The sequence below is a fragment of the Dermochelys coriacea genome, chromosome 8, assembly GCF_009764565.3.
Source record: "Dermochelys coriacea isolate rDerCor1 chromosome 8, rDerCor1.pri.v4, whole genome shotgun sequence".
NCBI classification, from domain to species: domain Eukaryota; kingdom Metazoa; phylum Chordata; order Testudines; family Dermochelyidae; genus Dermochelys; species Dermochelys coriacea.
The window spans coordinates 6156117-6165649 of record NC_050075.1 but is presented as its reverse complement, the minus strand read 5'-3'; positions in this window follow the sequence as shown (position 1 = coordinate 6165649).

Here is a 9533-nt window from a genome sequence, read left to right as displayed (position 1 = left end):
TGCACAAGCATAATCCTGCAGTGTTTGAGTTACCAGGACGAAAGAGGCATGTTGTGGCTGTTTAATAAAAGGGTTCCACTGGACTTTAAAAAATAAAAGCAATGTGATGGAACCATTTCTATTAGTCTTAGGTGTCAGTGTTGCCAACTCTCACGACTTTATCGTGACTGTAGTCTCATGACATTTGGGGCTTTTCTTAAAGTACCAGCTCCTGGATTCATGTGTTGACATGAGAATCTCTGTTTTCATTTTGAAAAGAAAAGAAAGTTTCTAGCCCTCAGAGTTGTGAAGTAAAACTTGAAAATGCGAACCCTAAGCACTTCCAGCCCATCACCAGAAGACAAATAAAAAGAACCTCCGTTTTATTATTTTTAAAAATCTCATGATTTTTAAGCCAATCTTGTGATGGGGGGGCTGACTCATGATTTTTGAACATTTGGGGTTGGCAATGCTGTATGTGAAGTGAAAACTTGTTTGGGGGCAGATTTGACTCGATAGTATTCCGTTAAAGAAATAGCATAGCTGATTTCACAACAACGCAGCAATGCTGCTACCCTCTACAGCCTTTCAATGACAAGTAGTGTTTTTAAAATAGCTTGGCCAGAGCACTGAAAATCATTTCCTGATTGCTAAGCAGCCAGGAACAGCACAGCTGGTCATTTAAAACCTGGTGCGTGTGCATTTTATGACCGAGGTATGCCCTGGCTTGGAATGGCCCATTAAATAATTGTTCCAGCTATGCTGAACATCCTGCAGGTGGATAAATGACTCCCCACTAGGGAGGTATTTAATTTAAGCAACGGCCTTCTTATTCTCCAGAGGGCCTTCCTCTGTATATAAGAATTTGTTGGGGGTGATAGCACACTCTTGGTTACATCCTCACATCCAGGTTGTGTCTAAAACTTGCTGATTCTTCCTGCATAAGAGATCTATGATATGGCCTTTCTGATCCATCCACACCGCTAAAACTCTCAGCATCTCGTGTCTATCACTACTACATCCTCTAGCCTTGACAAATGCAATCTCACCCCACTCATGTCCATTAAAATTGCTGCTGCAAAGATAACTTTCTTAGCTGATCACTTTGACTATGTCACCCCTCTGTTTGCAACCTGCTAGTGGCTCCCCTTTCTCTGTTGCATCAAACGTAAGCTACTTGTCTCCTTTATCTGTGAATAACGCATTCACCACTCAGGAGGCTTTCTAATGCCAGCATGCCATCAGCACCGGGACAGTTTTGTCTAATGCTGTTTGTAAGAGCTCATGGTCCTGAAGGAGTCCAGCTAAGGAAAGAGACCTATAAGACCACCAGCTACAGGGCACTGCCATGGCAGTGAGTGCTGTATAAATGCCTGGAGTAGAGAGAAGATGATTGCCTGCAGAGATGTCACTGTTCTTATACCCCCTCTGTGAGCTGGTCTGCTAACCATAGGAGAAGGTCAGGAGTCTTGAGTTTGGAGTATCACTGGGTGAGTCAGTGAACCTCAGCAACAACAGCCCAGGTGAATACTGTAATGCTGCTTGGCACTGATCTGGTTCCATTTTCATGAGTCCTTCAGAGCACTTTATAAATGATGTCTGATGAAGTCTCACAACACCCCTTGGAGGAAGGTGAACATCACTGTCCCCATTTCACAGACAGGGAAATGGAGGCATCAAGCAATTAAGTGACCTGGTCCCTTTGCAGCCTTTCCAGCTTCTTCCATCCCAGCCAGTAAGACAGAATGACTCAAACCCCACAGAGCAACCAGCCTAGGTCTAGCCAGCCAGTCTTGACATCCATCATTTCATCACACAGGGCAAGGAAGGCAGGAGCCTCCCCATGCGGTAGAGACTCCGCGGCTGGGCTACTGAGCACTAGCCAGCATCAGCAGCTGCGCTGGTTAGTGTTACTCCCAGGAATGCCATCTGGTTTTGAGTGGGTGGTTAGCAGTGTGAACGCAACAATGCACTCTGAGTCTGTGCCACATAAGTCGGTGGGCTGGTGTGTTAGTCTAAAACCCTTCCCCGTTGCTCTCTCTCCCTCCTAGAGGCCTGATTTCCTTCATGTCTCAGCTCCTCCTCCTCACTGATTACAGTCTGCAATCTGCAGCTTTTGCAACCTATCCCCTGTTCTACTGGGTTGCAGAGGCAGTGATCCTTCCTATTCCAGCAGTTAGATACCACGATGTAGCCTGGGAGGTACCTGTGAGGTGCCACCTCGAATGGGTGATGCTGAGGACAGCCGCCATGAGAGCTTGAGACAGAGCCTGCTTGGAAAGCAAGTTCACAGAGGGAGATGAGTAATAGCTTTATTCCGGCAGGGAGCAGGGTGGCTCTTTATGGCTCCCATGGGACCGCACCTGAAGTATTGGGGTCAGTCATGGGCACTTCATTGCCCAAAAGGTAGAGAACTTGGAATGCAGTTTTGGATACGGGCAATGTAAACAGCTAAGGAATATGGAGGGAGTCACTGTGGTATAGCGCAGCCAAATGATGACTGCCACTAGACATGGGAACCTATTCATATGTGCAGCATGAAAATGTGAAGCGTGGGGAGGAGTTATTGAGCACAGTGCACATGGGTATACTTAGGAGACACAAGAAGAAATTCAGAAAGGCAACCGGTAGGCTGAAAATAGGGAACGCTCCGTGGGAGTGAGAGAGGTTTGGCGGTGGAATAGCCTGTAACAGGACAGGATGGGAATCCCATTGCGCTGGGACGTTGATGGTACTCCTAGTTTTGGCAAGGGCTGGTAAAGTCTGATTTTCAGGATTCTCCATTTCTGACGTGCAGGTCGAACTCGTCCACAACAGCCGCTCTGCTCCAGCAAATACTGCCTGCACTTCTCATCCCCCTCCCCAACACTTGCTCCTTCTGTGGCGTGAGGGAGGCCCTGGTGCACATCTGCCTTGAGTGCACCAGGTTGCAGCCCCTTTTCTGGCTCCTACCGAACCTTCTCCTCAGGTTCTGGCTCCACTTCTCCCCTGTACCTCCCGCTCCTTGCACATGGCATCTGTGGCCCCACAAAGTCACAAGACCTTTTTGTCAACCTCCTGCAAGGTAGCCGTCCGCCACACCAGGAGCAGAAAGCTGAACGGGGAGGTGCTCTGCGAATGTGGGGCCTGCTTTCGATCGTCCCTTGGGTCATTGTCTCTGGGCAGGTTCGTTTTGGGCCACATCCATTGGCTCCCTGGATGCCTTCAAGGAGCAGTGAGCACTGTCCGGGGTTCTCTGCTTGGTGTCCCGCTCTGGATCCTTGCTTTTGACCCTGTGATCTCACTCCCTTTCCTGTTTTATCATTTGTTGCCCCCAAACTCTTTTGACGCCTGCATCCAGTGGCTCCTTCCCTTAAGCTGGACGACGGGGTGGGGAGGAGGGGCTGCCTGTCCCTGGCAATTTACTAGGTCCTGCCTGCACCTCTGCCACAAAGTGCCACGAATTCAAACCAAGCCAATACAAAGCTGTAGGAGGAGCTAGTGAGCCCCTGCAAGACTCATGCCGGGAGAGAACTCCTTGTGAATCAATCATTGTCTCTCTGTGCTCCGGCTGCTAACACGTTATTTCATATTTATGTTTATTTAAAAGCCACTTGTCCAGAATCTTTTGGGAGTCACTCCTGCCAACCCTCTATGCACAGAGCTCCCATCCGCCTGCAGGACTGGACCCAGAAAAGGGATCTGTAACCCCGGGTATGTCTGTCTGCACTGCAGTTGGGAGGTGTGAATGCAGTGTGTGTGGACATACTTGAGCTAGCTTTGACCATGCAGGGTAGCAGGTTAGTTGTGGCAGCCAGGGCAGCGGGTGGCATAGAGAGCGATCGGATTGCAGTCCCTCCAGGGACCCCCAGCATACACTAGGGAGGCTAGCCCAGGCTGCCACAGCTAAACTGCTAGCTTGATCACAGCTAGCTTAGGTATGCGTCGTATGTGCTGTATTTGCACCTCCTGATTGCTGTGCAGACATACTGCTAGCACTTACGCTTCCTTCCAAGCCTCTATTCCCCAACCAGACTCACAAGAGAATTCTGATTCTCTCCCAGGGATATTATTTGGTTGATATCATTTATATGACCCATCTCCGTTGCCGACTTTCTTCGTCAGCAACCCAATTCACCTGCTGGTTGTTAGTTCTGGTCCCAGGGCACATGGGCCCCATCAAGCCAATTTTCTGCTCAGTTTACAGCAGCTTTGACTCCTCTGCACTGGTTCTTCCAGACACTTCCTTGCGTTCAGAGTGTGTGTGTAAAGTAGGGTAATGGGGATGAGTCAACAAATTCAGCTGCATGCTGCAAAAGGTCCACGGGCCGATCACTGGAGAGCTGTTCTACAGAAATGTGTGCTGTAAAATTCCACAGGGGCAGATGTTTCAGTCAATGGACTAGCTGCCCAGATAGCCTATAAAAATACCAGTCCTGCATGCCGTTAGTAAATGCAGGGAGATTGTCTCTCCAAGCAGCGCCATAAAACTATCGTTCTCCCTAGTTATTTCTAGACACTGTACAAGCAAGTAACACAGACAGTCCCTGCCCCAGAGAGTTCACCATCTGGGTATGTGACAGTGTGTGATCGGTGACAAATGTGGTGGGGACGGCAAGCTAGCATGTTTGCAGGTAGTCACAGTGGGCTGCTTGTCACAGTCACACTTTGGCTTAATGAGATCTTATCAACTCGATTTACAATAGCAAGATGTGTCTCCTCGGAACTTCTCCCTACACTGTCTACTGAAGATCTGGTTCTAAATTGTATCCATCTCCCTACACTATTTATCCGATTAGATTGATATGGAGTAGTAGATATCTATTCACTCTCTCTCTACATCTACTTATTGCTTAGTAATAGATATAAGTATCTTAGATAGCGAAAGCTATAATGCACTCTCTGCCTACCTGTTAAGTATAACATACATACTATACCTACAGTGTCTCTAGCTGAAGAATTTGTTTTCAGTTTCTATCAAAAGCATGATCAGTCCATAATATTTCCTAGCTGCAAACCTTTCTACTTCCTAAAAAAACCCCATAATCTGCTCTGCACTCTTCAAATGCCGCCCAGCTCTTTCTTCCAAGAACCAGGAAGGAAAGTTTGTTTGCAAAAACTTGCCCGCCTGCCAAGGAAAACCGCAGCAGAGAGGACAAACTGCTTGTTCAGCTAATCAGATTTCTAACAGGACAATGAGGCACTGGCTTTTCCAAAAAAGGTCTGATGCTTCTTAATCCTATTATGTGTTTGCACTGGTGGAGTTGTACGAATGCACACTGATATATGCACAGATACACACACACACACATACATACCACATATGCACAGGGGTGCACACAAATAAATACATGCACACAACAAAAATACCATTTTGGTTGCAACGGGCTGGCATGATGATCCTGTGTGACTTGCACCGGAGCCAAGAGCTGTTATCCACCAAGCATAATGCAAAATGAATTGGTTTCTAGTAGATGTTTGATTCCAGGTGTGATTTAGTTACTCCTTCCCCCCCCCCCATAAGAGTGATGCTTATTTGTTTGAAGGGCCAGGAGACCAAGCAGCTTCTGCAAAAGCTTCCTCTTTAAAGTTCACTCAGAGTAAAAATATTAGCAAGTGGGAAGTGCTTAGGAAAAGAATGGCCCCTGCAGAGAGTGCAGGTTGGGTTCATTTTAAAAAAGTTGTTCTGGATTATAAGAGAGGGTTGTGTGAGTGTTTAGGTGATGCAAACAAGGGCAGTATATAGATCAAGACTGTAACTACGGAACAAAATCCTAAACTGGTTCTCTTACACAGTAAATCCCCCAGTTACCCCCAACTTCATTTATCTCAAAGTCTGATGTCCCTGAACTATTTCAGATAAGCCAGAGAGTGCTGGATATTAAGAGATAATAAGGTAGCACAACAAGAAGTCAAATGATTTCAGCATCACTAAATGCCGATACTGCCCAGCTTTCCTCAAAGCTGGGATACAAAGTGTTTGCTTTTCATTCTCAACCTTGCAGCGGGACCTGCCTCCTCTAGCTAGCAATCTGGATAGCCCAGTCATCCAGACACCTTCCCCTCTGCAGCATGGAAGGTCCCTGGATCTATGAGTAGCCAGGAGAAGAGAGGCTTCTAAGTGGCAAACTGCAAATGATGCTGCTGGGACCATACAGCATCCATGCTAACTGTGCAGGCACCTTCCCCTTCCCACCTCAGACCTAATGCCACTTTTAACCATTTTAGGCCCAGATAATCATATAATCCTGGTAACAGCCCCAGGGCTTGCACAAGTGTGTGTGCCAGTGTCCATCAGCCTGTGAATCATGGAAGAATAAAAGAGTTTTCAAACTTTTGTAAACGTTATAGCCTTTTTTTAAGAAGAAAGCTCCACTGAGCCAGGTTTTTCCTAACGATCCCAAGCAACAGATGTCATTTGAGAGGTGATCTTTGTCCTTATGGATTCTTGCATTCCACCTGGTCTGCTTTTAATTCCCTCAGGAGGTTAATTACCTGATTCCTGCTGCTGCTAAGGGCTTTCATATATCTCCATGCTGCAAGTGCATGAGTGCCCCTTTTTCTCTTTTCTGCAGTGCAACATGTGTGCTGGGAAAAAACAGCTGCATGTCCATTGATCAGCATTTATGAAGGGATTTAGGTGTAGATTGCTGTCAGGCCTCCATAAATGCTCAAAGAATCATACATACATTGACACAAACACACACACACATTATATATGCCCACGCCTACGTGAATGCAGAGCAAACATTGAGGCCTTGTTTCCGCTGAGCTTTTTCCTTAGTTTCCCATCTTTGCAGCCCTACCTGCAACAGTGGTGGGAGCGCCAGGGTAGGCAAGGTGCGAGGGACCCTGGTGTCTTCACCACCTTGCTGTCTAGATTCACTCTGAGTATGGTTAGCCGTCAGGGTAGTAAAAATGCCAGTGCCTTGCCTACACTAGGGCTCGTCCTGTACACGCTGCAACAGAGCTGGCCCTGGTGGTAGTGTAACAGGGAAATAATAAGGAAACGCGTGGTGTAGATACAGCCTGCACACAATGCATCGTTAACATCATTTCAGTTTTGCTTGAATTCCCTAGTGGGTTCAATCTGAGGTGCTGGACAGAGTCCATTCACCGGATGTGACGGTCTGCCCCTAACTCTTGGTAAAGTTTACAGGAGTGAACTGAAAAGGCTATTACCCTGCTCGAATCCAGGGCAACAAATGCAAACATTGTACACCAGCTTTTCCTAGCCCAGTTCACAATTCTGTGCACTAGGACTAACAAGACCAAGGGAAAGAATGAAAGAATAACAAAAGGTTGTTGGTTGGGTTGGGGTTTTTTTTTTTGCTCAAAGTATAAATCTTCAGGCTTGGGCTGTTTGTTTCAATTTGAAGGTTACATCTATTTACTCACATACAAGCACTGTTTCATGAAGTCGCCTCTGACGATCTTAGATCTGTCCATCCTCCCTGGGCGAATTTCCCCAGACCATGCTGCACAGGGCTCCCTGAGTCATTTAGAGTTTGCAAAAGCGGCGAGCAGCGTGCCCTTACCTGTTGCAGCAGGAGAGACCTCCCCTGAAATTTATCGTCTTGCTGCCCCTTCGGCCAAATCCTCAGTCACTGTGCAGCACCCCACAAGCTGCAGGAGATCCATGGTGGTTGTGAAGTGGAGACGCTCAGAGAAGTTCAGGCAAGAGGAGATTTTGCTGGCTGAAATCCCTGCAGCACAGGTTGAAAGCAGCTAGCAAGAACGTTGCAGTAGGTGTAACTCGTTCCCTGAAGTTCCAGCCCTCCCTGACCAACTAGGGGAGGAGGAGAGGCATTGCTCTCACTCTGGAGAAAGGAACACGTGCATGTGTGTGTGTGTGTGTGTGTGTGTGTGTCAGAGTTTGGCAGACTCCCAAGCCTCAGAGCCAAATAATGGCAGAGCTTTTTACTGTTAGATTAGCCAGCGTTGCCATGAAATCCAGAAATGCAGCTTAAAAGACCAGTGGTTGTTTTTGACTAGGAGCCAGGTAGGTGCTGGGGGGAGGGATGGCGAAAGGGGGGAGAATCCTGTTCTGCTCACTGAGGAGCTGAAGGCTGAAAAGGCACCTGGGATGTTACTGTTATTGATGGGTTGTATTGTGGTAGTCCCTAGGAGCCCAGGCATGAACCAGAGCCCCATTATGTTGGGTGCTGTACAAACACAGAACAAAAAGACAGTCCCTGCCCCAAGGAGCTTACAATCTAAGTACAAGATAAGAAACAACAGGCGGATATAACAAGCGGACAGAGGAGTACAAGGAAACAGTGAGACAAACGGCAGCCTTTTGGAACTTCTGATGAGTCTTTGCTGTACAGAGGCTAAAAAGTATGCTACATCTTTCTAGCTCCCAAGACATCCCCCTAGATTTCAGGGGGTTGCACAGGTGCAGCTAAGGGCAGATCTTAGCCCAGAGGTGGGCAAACTATGGCCTTTGGGCTACATCCGGCCTGCAGGACCATCCTACCTGGCCCCTGAGCTCCCAGCCAGGGAGGCTCACCCCCGGCCCCTCCCGCGCTCTCCCCACTCCCACGCAGTCTCAGCACGACTCAACACCAGCGCTCTGGCTCGCCGCTCCTTCTGGGCAGCGCGGCGACTGTGTGGCTGGCTCTGGCTGGGTGGCAGGGCTTTGCTGCTCTGAGCAGTAAGGTAAGGGGGGGGGTTGGATAAGGGGCAAGGGGTCTGGGGGGGCAATCAGGGGACAAGGAATCGGAAGGGTTGGATAGGCATGGGAGTCCCGGGAGGGCCTGTCTGGGGACAGGGGTGTGGATAGGGGTCAGGGCAGTCAGGGGACAGGGAGAAGTGGGGGTTGGATGGGGGTGAGGTCCTGGAGGGTGGTTAGGGGCCGGGTCCCAGGAGGGATGGTCAGGGGACAAGGATCGTTGGATGGGTCAGGGGTTCTGAGGGGGGTGAGAAATGGGAGGGGGCGGATAGGGGGCGGGTGGCCAGGCTGTTTGGGGAGGCACAGCCTTCCCTACCTGGCCCTCCATATGGTTTCGCAACGCCAATGTGGCCCTGGGGCTAAAAAGTTTGCCCACCCCTGACCTAGGGTCACATGCCTGACTTACGCTTTTGACTATGCTACATGCCAGGGAGAGCTGGCTGGCAATTTTCAGTGAATTTGTTGTTGTCGGAAAATGGCTGTTTAAAAAAAAATGGAGGTTTTTGGTGAAAAAAGTATTTTTGTTTTAAAATTTTCAATTATTTTTATGAAACCACAACTGAATTTTTGTTGATGTTTGGATTCCATTTTCCCCCTTCTCCCCCCTTCTTTCCCCTTTTCAATCACTTTAACAGGGAAAACGGAAAAGGGGGGAAACTATGGGCTTGATGAACATTTTCGCTTGAAGCTGTTTTTAAGTGGAAACCTCAGTTTTCAACAAAATCTTCACAGACAGCGTCTGCTTTCCTTGGAAAATTTCCTTTTCATCAAGCCAAAATGGCCAAAACCTTTTTGTTTTTTGGAGGGGGTTTTTTTTGGATGAAACATCTAAATTTTCCACAGAAAAACAAACCCAATTTTCTGACCAGCTGTAGGAAAAACCCTGAAATTTGCCAAATGA